The 15,201-nt window shown below is 37.5% G+C and overlaps 1 pseudogene; it reads right to left on the bottom strand.

Annotated features, from left to right (window-relative positions):
• Nucleotides 1-251: 251 nt before the first annotated feature.
• On the bottom strand, nt 252-1,776 carry LOC130830413 (heterogeneous nuclear ribonucleoprotein K-like; annotated as a pseudogene).
• Between the last annotated feature and the right edge of the window lie 13,425 nt (nt 1,777-15,201).

The raw sequence follows: 15,201 nt of genomic DNA, 5'->3' as shown, positions 1-15,201 counted from the left end.
GCACACTGCTCTGAATAGATGGCAGGGACATATGGACTATTGTTACTTTTCCTCCCTGTCCCACCCCTCCAAGTGTTACAGTGACCACAAAGGAAAGTGTCCACAATAATTACATGGGGGGATTTTTTTTTAAACTACCAACGATGAACAAAAATTAAAATTCACTCACTCTGCTGCTGTTTCAAAATTTCAACGTTAGTTTTTGCATACCCTCCCCTATCCCCCAACCCCTTTTGTAAGGAATTAAACATTACATCTGGTGAACAGCAAAGATTTCACTACACCTCAAATGCAGAACATCTATGAAGCAGAGGAATGTTGGCTTTTTAAACAGAAGCAGAAAAAAAAAAAAAAAAGATGCAGGACTCCTTCAGTTCTTCACTAGTCTTAGAAAAACTTTCCAGAATACTGCTTCACACTGTTCTGCAGCAAATACTGTGCATTCTGTATCTGATCCTGTGTTCCTGTAATGGTAATGATCTGATCTTCGGAGGCTTCTAAAGGCTCATCGATTTTGATCGAAGCTCCTGACTCATGACAGATTTGTTTAATCCGCTGACCACCTTTGCCAATAATAGATGCAGCCAAATCTTTGGGAATAGTTACTTGTGTAGTAATAATATGTCCACCAAGATCACCATATAAGCCACGAACCCCTGCATAGGAACAATCATTTCCAGAGCCACCCTGTGGTTCATAAGCCAACTGCCACTCTAATGGGCTCCATGTATCTACTGCAGAGTCCCAGGTTTCATCAGCACTGAAACCAACCATGCCATCATAACGGTCTCCAGGTCTTCCTCTTCTGTCATAGGCCATAAGATCTCCTCCTCTAGGTGATGGTGGTGGTGGAAGAGGAAGATTCCGAGCTCTGCTACCACTCCGGCCACCTTGTCCAGGAGGAGGTGGAGGAGGTCCTCGACAAGGGCTCATATCATCATAATCTCTTCTAGATGGAGACATGGGACGCCCACCTCGCCAGGAGGCATTCTACCAAAACCACCCCTTCCCCGCATAGGAAATCCTATGGGATGTCCACAGCGGTCATCAAACATCATTGTAAAACCACCGTAATCATAGGTTTCATCATAAAAATTGGGATCATAAGGCTGAGCACGTCCTTTGATGGGAGACTCTGATATAAGATCAAGGGTGATCTTTGCGCACTCTACAACCCTATCAGGTTTTCCTCCAATAAGAATGACTCTGTCAGTGGATTGAGGACAACATTCCTGGAAAAGCTTGATTGTTGTCTGAGTGTTCTCTCGAAGTTCTTTGATTTTAGCACCTTTGACCCAATAATCCCTCCTGCCAGACTCTGATGAATCAACAGTCTCAACCTGCAGTCAAAGTTGCTTCCTTTATATTGTTGGTAATTTAAGCATTCCACAGCATCAGATTCGAGTGGGAGCTGGCTGGTTGCAGTGAGTGATGGCAACTGCAGGCCCTCTTCCAAGGTAGGGATGATTTTCTTCAGAATTTCTCCAATTGTTTCAATATTGGCACTGATACTCAACATGCGCTTGGACCACTGCTGTCTGGGACTGAAACACCGGCATTGTAGTCTGTATGGAGAGCCTTAATATTCTTGCCTCCTTTTCCAATCACTGCCCCAGCATTCTTGCTCTGAAGCAGGATGCGTAATTCAACCATCTCATCAGTGTTTCTAGATCTTTTAAAAGCTTGTTCCTCTTCCATATCTTCAGCAGGGTGTTTATCAAATTCGCTATGGGTTTCGGTGTTGGGAAAGGTTTCCTCTGGCTGTTCAGTTTCCATTTTCTTGTATTAAAGGGACACACCAATCAGTTATTAAATATATCCTTGCAGGGCAGAAGTGAAGTGTTCTGGGTGGGACCAACTGACACCCTAGTGCTGCAGTAGCCTATAGGCTGCAAATAAGCAGGAAGTAGGCAAGACGTCGAGGTTGGTGCAGCGGAGAAACAGAGGATAATGGCATCTGCAGTGCTCTCGCCTGGAGTGCCCTCCTACTTTCTTGTTCATGCACTCACTACTAATGCCTTTCTTTAATGCTTTGTAAATTTACTTTTAACAAGGAAGGCAGAATAAGCTACAGATGGTAGGAGCTGCTGGAGTAACAGCAAACAATAAAACAAAGTTGTGTGTTAGACAGTTCACAGCACAGCAAATGCTTAGAACAGTGAATAACTGAATCCCTGGATCTGGAAGATGACTGTCCTAAATGCGTGGGCAGTTACACTCATTGACTTCATACTTTTGTTTGACTTGTGGAGACAATTCGACAAAGAATTGTCACTGAAATTAATATTCCTCAATATATTCATTAATGACTTAAGAGGTCAAAGAAAATTTAACACTGATAAAAATGTATAAATATGAGAGAGAACAAAAGAGTAGTAAATACAAACATTTAATTAGAATACACGAGAATTGGTACAACTTTGTTAAACCACAGGTGAGTTTTAATATACTGGAGTGACCATCACACACACAGGGACAGAAAATGCCCGACAGTGCTACACATTGGGGGTGGGTATGTGGTTGTGAAGAAAGATGAGATAATTATCAAGCAGAAAATGAATGCTTTTTATATGTCATTTTTTAAAGGCAATTTTGCTTGGTCAGAAATTACGGCATAAAACTCACCATGACATTTTAAAAATGATTTGGAAACACTACCTTTTAATAATAGGGAATTGGGTTGCATTTTGTATTTTCAACAGATCTTATAATGTTGAATATTTTTCTCACATGTTGAGGTACATCAGTTATCATTTCACTTTGTAAGGGTCTGCTTCCAAACCATCAGCAACATTTCCTAATAACCTCTCATGTGTTGAGTACCGTGCCAGGCGCTATAGTAAAATATTTTGGTGAACATATATTAGTGCACAATTAATAGCTTCAAATATATAAGGAGGCTTGAAATGGCACACATACAAACTGAAGGCTCATATGAGAAAAGAAGCTGTAAAGAAACAAATGGAATAATTATCAATTGAAGAGGATATTATGAGCTCTTGGTGAAAAGTCATCTCAAAAAACCAAAGGACAATTACATTAGGTTAGGTAAACAGAGAGAGGTCATTCAGGCACTATGCAAAAAGAGGTGAATCTAAGAATACCTCATATAAGTAACAGAAAGTGCTTAGAATCAGAGAATTCACACTCATTGCTTCATTTCTTCCAACAGAGAGACCCCAAAGTCCCCTCTCCCTTCCCCACACGTATATGCAAATGACCCAAAATACTCTTTGGAACCTGAAGAGGGATGGAAGGAAGGAAGGGAGGGAGGGAGGGAAGAAGGGGTCCAGTTTGGCTGAAAGTCATGTTTTTCACACATTCTACCACCAACTGTAGAGAAAATTATTGTTGTGTTTGGCATTATCAACTGTAACAATCTCTTTAAAATAAAGAAATTAAACTATTGCACTAACCTCTAAATTTACCATTTTTTAAATTCGTTTTCAATGAGTACCACCGTAGATAAGCACAGCCCAATAGAAATCTGTGAGGATGGAAATCCTCACTGTCCAATATGGCAGCAACTAGCTACATGTGCTTATGCCTATTGAGCTTTTGAAGTGTGGTTAGTTTAACTGAGGAGCTGAATTTTTAGTCTCTTTAGATTTAAACTTTTATAGCCACCTATGGGTAATGGCTATTGTATTGAACAGCACTGAATCCCATTTTAAATACTTTGAAGGCAGGGCCTTTGTAAATGACTTCATCTCCGAGCCCTGTGAAAGGTGGACCTCATGATAAATACTTATTAGCTGCTAATTAACCCTGGAAAGATTTAGTAATCATAGAAACAGAAAGAAGTGTACAGTCACCAAGAAAAAGTCACTGTAAATTTAAATAGTTCTTACTTTAATTGCTTAGGAAAATAGAATATATTCCAGTCATATCCACTGACATAGCATAAAGTATTTTTAACTCAGTGCAAAGTTGATCAAGAAAACCATAAGGTTTTCTCTTTGAGAGCTGAAGGCTGTGGTTTACCACCAACTTTTCAGGGCATGAGGCCAAAAGCAGAGCCAGAATCAACTTCTATGGATTCTCTATTAATATTTTGCTTGCAATTCTATCTTGCCACACTGTCACTATAGATATCACAATGGTAAGTTTTTCCATCTCTCCTAAAGCTTGGATCCTTTGTTGTATATGAATTTCTAACAGCATTTTAGTACAAAGGGTCTATTGCAAGATAAGAGATTTTTTTAGGTGGCTCAAAAGAAACAGAGGAACATTGGCTTCTATTATGACCATAGATTTAGCTTAAATTTGAATGGAAATAGATGGTGCTATTTTGAAAAAGAAAAACAAGCAATGTATAAATATTTTAAAGCTTCCTTCTATTCACTGGAAACTGCACACTGGGCACCAGGATCCTCACCATCACACCACTGTAAAAACTGTTTAAAAAAAAATCTTTCTTCTCCCCTGAAAAACCTAGATCCTTTACTTGCAGTCATGATAGACTGTTAACAATATTAAGCATTAAAATGTGCCACCAATAACTGAGGTGACATAGGTAAAACTGAATAATAACGTCTGCATTGATGTCTTATGTATTAGCCTTCCACTCAGTCTGACTTTCATTACTTTTTAAAATTCCTTTAAAGAATTTCTGTGTAATTGATATTTTCATTTTTCCATAAAAGTATAAAGAAGCTTTGGTACTGGAGAAATGAAATCTGATTTACACACTAACAGGAAATGATATGAATGGTGGCGCCAAGTATTAGGAATTGAAGGGAACAGGACTGGAGTCCTCTAGGATATAGGGCTCACTAGGGTAGGGGTCAAATCAAGCCAAATTTGGTGGCCTATTACATGACCATTTGTAAAATACAAGCTCAGAATTTGTACACTGTACACCGTAAGGTTCAAAACTTGGAAATCAAGGATATTGACATTAGGAGGTGGGATGTTTAGATGCCCTTAGGAAATGGGGACTAAGAAGCTGGAAGGGAGATATATCGTTGACCCTCATTAACTGTGGATTCTCTACTTGCGAATCTGCCTACTTGCTACAAACTTTTTGCAAGCTCAAAATCAATACTCATGGTGCTTTCACAGTCATTTGTGTTCATGTGCAGAGTAGATGTGCTGCTCATATTCCCAGCTCAGGTCACTAGGCAATGCTCTGCATCCTTGTTTCAGCTCTCATGCTGGAAACAGTGTCCGTTCCATGCTCTATTTAGTGCCCATTTTTCTGTTTGTTTTCTGTAACTTCACTGTTTAAAATAGCCCCCATGTATAGTGCAGAAGTGCTATCTAGTGTTCCTATGTGCAAGAAGGCTGTGATGTTCCTTATGGAGAAAATACATGTGATAGATAAGCTTTGTTCAGAAGTGAGCTAAAGCACAGTTCACTGTGAGTTCAATTTCAATGTAAGTGAATAAACAGTATATATTAAACAAATTGTCTTCAAACAGAAACACACACAAAACAAAGTTATGTATTGATTGGTTGATAAGAGTACTGTGAGCAGAAGCTCAAGGGAACCTAACCCTGCATTTCCCCTAGGAGCAATGGTTCAGTGTTTGCTAGTTCAGTGTTCATGGTGACTTTTAGAGAGAAACAGCTATGAATAATGAGGACCAATGGTATATGTTGGAGAAGTGAGGAAATATAGAGACATTTAATTACTGTTTTTCAGGGAATGTTATTTATGTCCATAGTGGGCTCTAGGTCCCAAGCAGAGCATTAGGACAGGGGAGACCTGAAAGTTTCTGAGACATGTTTTCTTGACTCAGGTCCATGGGTTAATTTCAGTGAGTCCCAAACACCATGAAAGGAAAGATTTTATTATGTGTATATGTACATGTGTTTATTTTTCTGGAGGTATAGTCCAGAATTTCCAGTAGATTTTCAAAATTGTCCATGACTCAATTAAAAATTGCTCTGTGATGTAAGTGTGAGGCCTAGGACTGTGGTACTACATACAGAGCTTCAGCTGAGTTAGAACTTGGCTTTTGACTGACAATGCCTAGCAAGGAAATGGCTTTGGGTTTGGCGGGAGATGGACCTTGAATGGTCCATTGGGATCTCAAGGAAAGAAGATCATGGAAACTTTTCTATCTGATCACACATAAGGGCTATTCAGCCATGAATGAAATGCCTGGGGAAGACAGCCTCTGAAACTCTATAATGAACTTGGGGAGTCAGGCCCTTCAGGCATAGGTCCACTTTACAAAAATTGGAGGCTCAGAAAGTTCTTGGCATAAGAAATTTTTATGCAAATGTTTAGAGCTGAAAAATCTATATATTTTAATTTAGAGTTAAATTTGAATATCAAGAAAACCAAATCTTGGTTTAGGAATTGGTGGTTTGCAAAAGTGTTTTGTAGGCGGTAACTGGTTGCCCTGTGCCAATCTTTTGGCCCTTGGTGTACCTTCTCCCACCCTTGGCCTTTTTGTCAAGAGTGCTTTTCATGTCAGATACATCTCTAGGGATGTGGGCTACCAGAGGGCTTATGTTTACCGATGTGGTGAGGATGTTAAGAGGAATTTGGATCACAAATGGGATGAAATGCTTGTAGATGTTCATAGGGAAAAGGCAAGTCACATGGTTTTCTAGATCTCAGGAAAACTCAATCCTGGAGCTGAAGGAAAGACTTTTCTGTTCATTGATTGGTAGTGGTTCTCTAGCTGTCCTCTTCACCTGTCCCTATCTCATCTCTCTGCCACTGAATAACTAACAAATAATTCATCTTTACCCAGCATCTTCACTGGACACATCAAATAAATTAACCCTTTGGACTAGCAAATTCTATTTAGAAGACTACTTACTGCTGTAGTACCTCAAATAATAACTGCATCTGTAGAAATTTTTTTACTCTTAAAGCATATTCGTACATTAGGCTAAATTTATCCTGCACAGGACAAGCAGATACATCCTGGAATGATTAGAGTGGTGATTAAGAGCCCTGGCTCTAGGATTATCATTCATTTTCTACACCAAAAAAACCAGAATAATAATTCCCATCTCATACAGTTGTTGAGAGAATTAAATGTGATAATGTAGCAAGAGGACCACTTAGCCCAGTGCCTATAGATGCTCAGAGCTTGATATTTGTAATGACTTTTTGATTTTAATTATATACTTACGGAAGCTAAGGTCCAGAAAAGTCAAAGTACTTGCTTCAAACCACACAACTCTTGGAGCTAAATTTGGGACAAGAACCCAAGACTCTGACTTATAGGATGGTGGTCTTTTGTGTGACTCACTATCAAACATACATATTTGTCTCAATTTGAGCATTTGCTCCCTGAATTTTGTTAGTCCTAGTATGCTTTAATGAAATGGAGACCTAGACAAAGCCTCAGGGGGGCCTGCATCCTGTTAATTGAGGCTGGAATTGTTTTGAACTCAATTGGTCTTGTTTTTATGGCCAAATATATCTGTAGGTCATTAACCCTCTGAAAAAGACCATTGTTATGGAAAAAGTTTAAAAGCTCATTCCTCCCTCAGGCTAAAAATGAAGACTGTGGAACACATATCAGGCAATTACATCATTTATTCTTAATTTACTGACTTGCTCCACACGCATAACTCTCATGCTTATAAATCAGAAAAACTCTCATAAGGTGGGAGAGCCCATGATGTTTGATACATAACTGATTTATTAATTGTTACGGAACTTAAGTGATTGTGGAGGACTGGTACAACTGGGTGGCACATGGGTTAAAGGTATACACTGAAATATGACATTACATTTTCAAATATACGTCACCATTTTTAATGAATTCAGATGTTCTCCCAATGACATTAACATTACCTTCATTTCTACACATGGACAAACAGAGTAAATAACTAGCCCAAGGCCATACTCTATATTACTAGATAATTAGGAGTAAGAGCTAGAGTTCCTAGCTCTCATTTTAGAGCTTAGGCAATTTTCCTTGTTGCTTCAATCATGATGGTAGAAAAGGAACGGAATCTCTTTAAAGCAAATTACTGTTGATTTTTTTCCCTCTCACAACATGTGAGATTGTAACTGGGAAGAGCTAAATCTTTCATGTTAGAGCTAAATCTCCCATGTTAGATCTGTTTCTTTGACTTTAACCTTTGCTTTTTGTTGCTTTTGTTATTATAATCACACGTGATGGCCTGCCTCAGGGAACACTGCCCCTCTGCCTGAATTTTAAAGTGCCTCTGTTCAGCTCACAGGCAGACAGCCCTGCCCACCTGTGTGAATGGCTGACATTAACATATCCCTCCTCACTGACATTGGACATTCCTGGAGATGTTTTGCAAGACTGATGGCCCTTTCACTTTACTTCCTCACAGCCTCTCCCTCTCTGATTCTATAAAACAAACTGGCATCCAGATCCTGAGAAGATGGTTTTTCGGAGATACTAGTCTGCCAGCTTCCGAGTAAAGTCATTTTCCTTGCCTCAACACCTCGTCTCTGACTCATTGGCCTGTCATAGGGTGAGCAGAGCGAGCTTGGACTCAGTAACAGGATTATAGTGTTTAAAGCTAAACCTACTCCTTAACAGATGGTGTCCCAGAAGTCTTAAGGTTAAAGTAAATAATTGTAGGCAGAACTATTCTTGTTCATTGACCAACATTTGGCACCCATATTAATTGCCAGTAACTTTCCCAGTCATTGTTGACAAAGACAACAGGGCTGCCCATCTCCCCCAGTCTCTATTCTCCAGAGGCCCTTTTAGGCACCCTGAGGGCAGGTAAAAGAACCCAAGGCCACTGATTTTTGGTAAGTATCCTTCTCTAATAGCTCCTGGAATTAAGTTCACCACTTCCCACCAGCTTTTGTACATTTTGAGTGTTTTATCTGACCAGCTCCTTTACACACACATTTTGGGAAGTCTATAAAGTAAATAAAATTAAAGTCAGTTATGCTTTCCTGACTCTAACATCCATTTATAATAAAGGATAGTGGAATATGCCACTCCAAAACATGCCACTTTGTCGTAAGGATTATTTTGAGGTGAAGGCAACTGAGAAGAAGCAGATAAAAGAAAAGCTCTCCACTCTCCCCCTCATTTACTAAAAGCAGGACATCAATTTGTAAAGGTATCCCACTCCCCACCCCATCAACAGGAAGGACAGAAGATAATCACAAGAGACACCTCTAGACCCTTATCATCTCAGAGAGGGCACCAGAGAAATCTACCTAACAAACCTTGTTAAAACTAGCCCTAAGCTACCATTAATTTCCCCATATATTTGCCTTCGTGCAATTTGCCAGTCATTAGAAGCTCAAGGTCTTTTTCCTTTGCTTTGTCACTTGTTTAAACATTTATTGTTCTTTCGTGAAGATGCTATATAAGCCCAAATTCTAACCATGCTTTCAGTTACTCATCTCTGAGTGTTCCCATGTGTATGCGGCATGCACATGCTAATAAACTTGTTTTTCTCTTGTTAATCTGTCTTTTGTTAGTCTAATTTCCAGGTCTCCAACCCATGAATTTAAGATGGGTAGAGAGAAAACACTTTTTCCTTCCTACAGTGCTCCAACACTAAATGCCAGTAAATTAGACAAAATGACTTCAGTGGTTAAGCAGTTTTCCTTCCTCATTCACTTTAATCTACAGCTGTCTCTTGTGTTCCTTTAGCTTTTCCATAGTCCAAATACCTTACACTTAAGATCCTGCTCACTACCAGTGCATACATACAATTCTCAACGTTGAAATGCTTTAAAAGTTCAAGTCCAAGTCAAAATCTCACAATTTATGACTGTACCTCTTCTCACTGTGTCCTAATCCCTTCACTTGAAATTAAATTAAAAAAAGATCTTCCTTTGGAAATAAATATTTTTTACTATTCCCTTAGGAAGAAGCAATTCATTTTAGTAAAGTACCAATTATGGAGTAAGACTACCTGAGTTTTAATTCAGCTTCTTTGGGCCTCAGACTCTTCATGTGTAAAATGGGGATATTAGGAGTCATGAAGCTATAATAAGACAATACATAAAAATGTTTAATACGGATCGGATACATAATAAAAAAATCAGCAAAGCTGATTTTATTTATAATATATATGTTATATATATACAGTTAAATGAATTTGATGACAATGATGATACACCTCTGCCCTATGGCAATATCTTATTTCAACAAGTTGTTATTCACTTGTATTGAATTTTTTTAAAGTTTCAAAATTTAGGGGAATAGCTAAAGTAACGAATGGCAGAGTCGATATTTGAAATTAGGTCACTAGATTTAAAAGATGGGTTAAAAATCAGTTAAATGTGTTTTGACAGGAATAAATGAAAAGGCCTATATGTCAATTTAAATGATTTATGGGGCTGTCAAAAAGACCTAAATGTTTTAATTCCCCAAAAATCAATATCAAGATGCAATAGTTAGGAAGTAAATATAATCTTGGAATGAGTTAATCAGAATTTAGTTGTCCATTTTGGAAGTCATTCTCTGTGCCTGTGGTATCATACTGTGGGACTGTATTTTGTTCTGGGATCTACATTTTAATGGTAACATTGAGAAATGAAAGAAAATACTTTACAAAATATAGGGCTATAAAATTCAGAATCTTCAGTTCTACAAAAACAATGAATCATTTAACAAGAGTTAAAATTGTAAACCTCCAACTCAGGAAATTTTCAACAGCATCTGACCATTTATTGGGGTCATTTATTCATTCACTCATTTATTCTAAAAACATTGAGTGTCTACAGGAATTTCAACACATTTCTGATTTTATCTCATTGGCTGGAACTGGGTCACATGGCCATACCTACCTCTAGAGATGCTGAAAAAGTAAATATTTTACACACCAAATCTAAGTTCCAAATCAAGGAAGAATTAGGAATACTACTGAGTAGGAAATTAACATGTGCCATATCAGAAAGTAATGTGATAGAAGTACATATGGAATCAGAAGATGGGGAAATTCATCAATATTGTCTAGATTTCAGGAAAGATCACCAGAGAAGGTAAAACATGTTTTAAAAAGGATTCATGCATTGATAAAAATATTGAAAATATGACAGTAAAAGATTTTTTAAAATTTTATATTTCATGATTGGGAGGATTAGCAAGATAACTATAACACCTGGAGCAACTTAAAAGTTCATTTTATCTTTTCTTAAACTCTTTCCTGAATTTTGTCAGTGAGAGTGGTCCACTGACAATGTTTAAACACTTCAAAAGTCACATTTAGCTAAGAATTAGCAGAACTAAAGTAATGCTTCACATTGAATTCTGAATTTTGCAACAACATGATTTTCTGGCAAAAGACAGTAGGTTAAACAGACACAATTAACTGTGCTGCCTCCAGAAACCAATATAAAATGACAGGTAAAGGAATTTTATTTCAAATGGCATATAGCCACAAAGAGTAAAAGAAGTGGAAAGCAGAACACTAGCATTCAGCTGCTAGGTGCCTGCATGGTATCTAGATACGGCTTAACCTGATCAGTCAGGCATCTTTTCTGATTGGTTGGCTCCCATATCATACCAATTATTAAACATTTTTATACCATTCCTGTGGTAGCAACAAAATTTTGGAACTGGGGAAGCTGAAAGAGGAGTTCTAATCGAGTCACTCTCAAAAAGCTTAATTCTAAGCTGGCAGTGAGGAAGAAAAAGAAGCAACATGATTTATATCATAGAACTTCTAATAGGTTCAAGAACTGTCATCACCTGCTAACTCTGGGGTAGGGGTGAATGTGGGATAAAAAGAGGATTCGTGAAGTGAACTTAAGAAGTAGAGAGACCCACAGATCCTCAATAACACTCTGTACAGCTGAACAACTGCCTCTCTCCAACGGTGGTGGATTGAATTGTGCCTCTCGCAAATGCATATGTTGAAGTCCTAAGTCCAATGTGGCCATATATGGAAATAGGGCCTTCAAAGAAGTAATTAAGGTTACATGAAGTTAAGGATTATGACTAGTGTCCTTACAAAGAGGAGGAGAGATCCGGAGTATATTTTTGGAGGTAAGGCCATGTAAGGACACAGTCTGCAAGTCAGGGAGAGAGGCCTCAGGAGAAACCAAAAGCACTGGCACCTTGAGCTTGAACTTCCAGCTTCCTAAGTTGAAAGAAAATAAATTTCTGTTGTTTAAGCCATCCAGTCTGTGGTATTATCATGGCAGTGTGAGCTAACTACACTGACCAAGACAGAAGATTGTAGGTTTATTCTCTGAGAAGAACAAAAAAGGTCTGTGTATAGGAGATGAGCAGCTATAGTTGAGAGCAGGTTATGGGTTAGGAGGAGTCAATGTTTACATAAGGAATGTAGAGAACCCCTTAGCCCTCTTTCCTCACTCAGTTTCCAGAATGTTGGCAGGCAGACATATATCTGGAATATTCTTGTCTGTAAATTTTTACCAGACCAAGAGAATGATCTAAAACACTAAAATTCAGCCTCCCAATAAAACAGTACAGCCAGATCTTCACACAGCACAGTCTGCAAAAGAAAAAACTATCCCTGTGTGCATCCCCCAAATCTTTTAATCTCTCTTATAATATGAATAGAGAATAAAATGAAAAAGCAATGTGAAGGAAGCAGATAGTATTCAGACTGAAGGAAACTTTAATATGTTTTACTACTATGCTCAAAGTTAAGAAAATATATTGCACCATAAAAAAATAAAATGCTATATAAAATAAACAGAATAATTGTTCTTAAAAATTAAAAACAGCAGAAATAGAAACTTCAAAAAAGTTCTGAAAGATGAAAGAAGTTCTCACAGAAAGTAGAGCAAAACAGAATACTTTTTTTGCAAAACCCTAAGACATTGAAAAAATTTTAAAATAAATTAAGAGAATTAGAGGACCATTTTAGGATATTCAATATCTGACTAATAGTAAAACCAGATAGAAAGACTGGAAAAACTAGAAAGTAGAAAATCATAATAATTATAAAAATTTCCCAGAATTCTTAGATTATGCCTAGCACAACACATGAAAATCAACAGATGCAAAGGCATGTAACTGTAAAATTTCAGGACTTCAGGGATAAGGAAAAGATTGTAAAAGCTTCCATGATCAGGAATTAGAAAGGATTTTGATGTCTTAAACTAAAGATAGAGGACAATGGAGAAATGCCTTTGAAATGTGGAGGAAAATTATTTTGAATCAATTAATACCATGCCGCTGAAACTACAGATATCAGATGTGCAACCTCCCTAAACAATTTACTTCCCATGCTGCCTTTCTCACAAAGCCCCTGAAAAAGTTGCTTCACTCTAATGAAAGACTAAATCAAGAAAGAGGAAAGCCTGAGATACAGAGAATGGGAGCTTCAACTCAGGAAAGAGAACAGGATTGCTCTAGGTTTAAATTGAAGGTACATCTCAGGATGATGGCATTTCTAAGGCATACAACATAACCAATCCAGTTGGAGCAGATCAGCAGCCTCTGAAGAGTTGTCTCCAAGAACTTGATATAATCTTAATGAATTTGGAACAACTCGGGGACAGGAAGGGCACAGAAAACCAAGTCAAAAAAAAGTAGTACACTTAACACCAAGAAGGTATACAGAAGGTTGTTCAAGAAAGCAAACATAATCATAGTATAAAATGTAGCACAGCCAACATTTACAAAAATATAATGATGTGAACCCTGAACATTGATCTAAGCAATAACTCTCAAGTATGGGGAAATTTGTACAATAAAGAAGGCAAAAAAAAAAAAAAAAGGCTAGAGGGTGAAAAAAATGCTAAATCCACATTTCCCACAGTGGGAAATTAATAAATTAATGCTTAAAATTTTTCTTAGAGCTATCAATATAACAATGTTATTTGATAATACGGAGGTAAATAAATACAAGTGAGTGTTGCAAGCGAACTATGAGGTGTGGGGAATGCAGGAGTCAGGGAAGACAGAACATTTCCATAATTTTTATGGAAATGTTTGACACATTAAACCATCTGTAAATATATTTTGTTGAACATAAAAACTTAATTACAAATTTAGCAACAGCTAATGATTACATTTTATAATAGTATTTTCACTTGAGTTCACCTGAGTTACATTCTTACTGTTGCAAACCCTAAAAGTAAATTAATCTTGGTATTTGTTACCTACATTTGAGGAATGTTGTATTTTATTTATAATTAGATGCTTTAGTCTTTATAAAATATATGGTCAATGTAATTATTTTCAAAAGTTATTTATGGTCTAGCCAGCATAGGAATGCACTGCATTTTAAATGCCCTTTACATCACTAAACTTTCATCACATCAAAGGCTAAGATAAATTTGAGGCATCCGTAACTTTGTAGGCGACCTCAGAATGTGCTGATGTTGCATGCAATAGAGAAAAAGTCAGCCACCCTCATTTCCAGTACAGAGAAACGAGTGGTAAGTGACTATGGAATCATATTTTCTTACCTCACCAGAAAATTTGACTTCAAACAATGTTTACCAAACTTGAGGAGACTTGCTGACACTTTGCTCACTTCTATAAAACATATAAAATCTTTATCTGCAGGTTTCCTAAATGACTTCCATTGCTCCTTGTTTATTTGAAGATCTACTTCACATGTTTCTCTCTTGATTTTAAATCTCATTTGAAAATATTTTCTTCTCACCTCATTATCAGTTTCTTTTCTTTTTCCTTCACTTGCTTTGTTATTTCTAAACACTTCACTGAGCTTTTTGACACTTAGTTTGTGGGAGAGATGATTTGCTGTTTCAGTAAATTCCTGGCTGGAATTTAGAGTACAGGAAAAAATCACAGAACTATTAAAAGGTAATGTTGTACAAGCTTTGGAGCAGAAAAGTTGAAGCAAAAGTCTTGCCTATTCCCCCTGTTGCTTTCCCTTTCTCCACCCTCACTAGCATATATCTTCCTGGTCTTCCCTGGGCATTGCAACTCATACATTCTAAAAATCATCATTTATTTTCTGATTAAGGAAATGACTTACTGATCCTGTTATTTTACCATGAAATGAGAACAATAAAACAAACACTATAAAAAAATCAATGAATTTAAGAGACCAACAGGAAATGACAGCCTTTTAAAAGAGGTCAAGCTTATTATCTTGATGTCAGTATACTTAGAGTTTCCAAGCCATTCTGGCCTTTTCTTTTTTTTTTTTTCATAAATTTACTTATTTATTTATTGGCTGTGTTGGGTCTTCATTGCTGCACATGGGCTTTCTCTAATTGATTCAAGCGGGGGCTACTCTTCATTGTGGTGTGCAGACTCCTCGTCGTTGTGGCTTCTCTTGCTGCAGAGCACAGGTTCTAGGCACATGGGCTTCAATAGTTGCAGC

This window comes from Hippopotamus amphibius, chromosome 10 (genome assembly GCF_030028045.1).
Source record: "Hippopotamus amphibius kiboko isolate mHipAmp2 chromosome 10, mHipAmp2.hap2, whole genome shotgun sequence".
Lineage (NCBI taxonomy): Eukaryota > Metazoa > Chordata > Mammalia > Artiodactyla > Hippopotamidae > Hippopotamus > Hippopotamus amphibius.
Note: the sequence above shows the minus strand (reverse complement) of the source record. Positions and strands in the feature narration are given on the sequence as shown.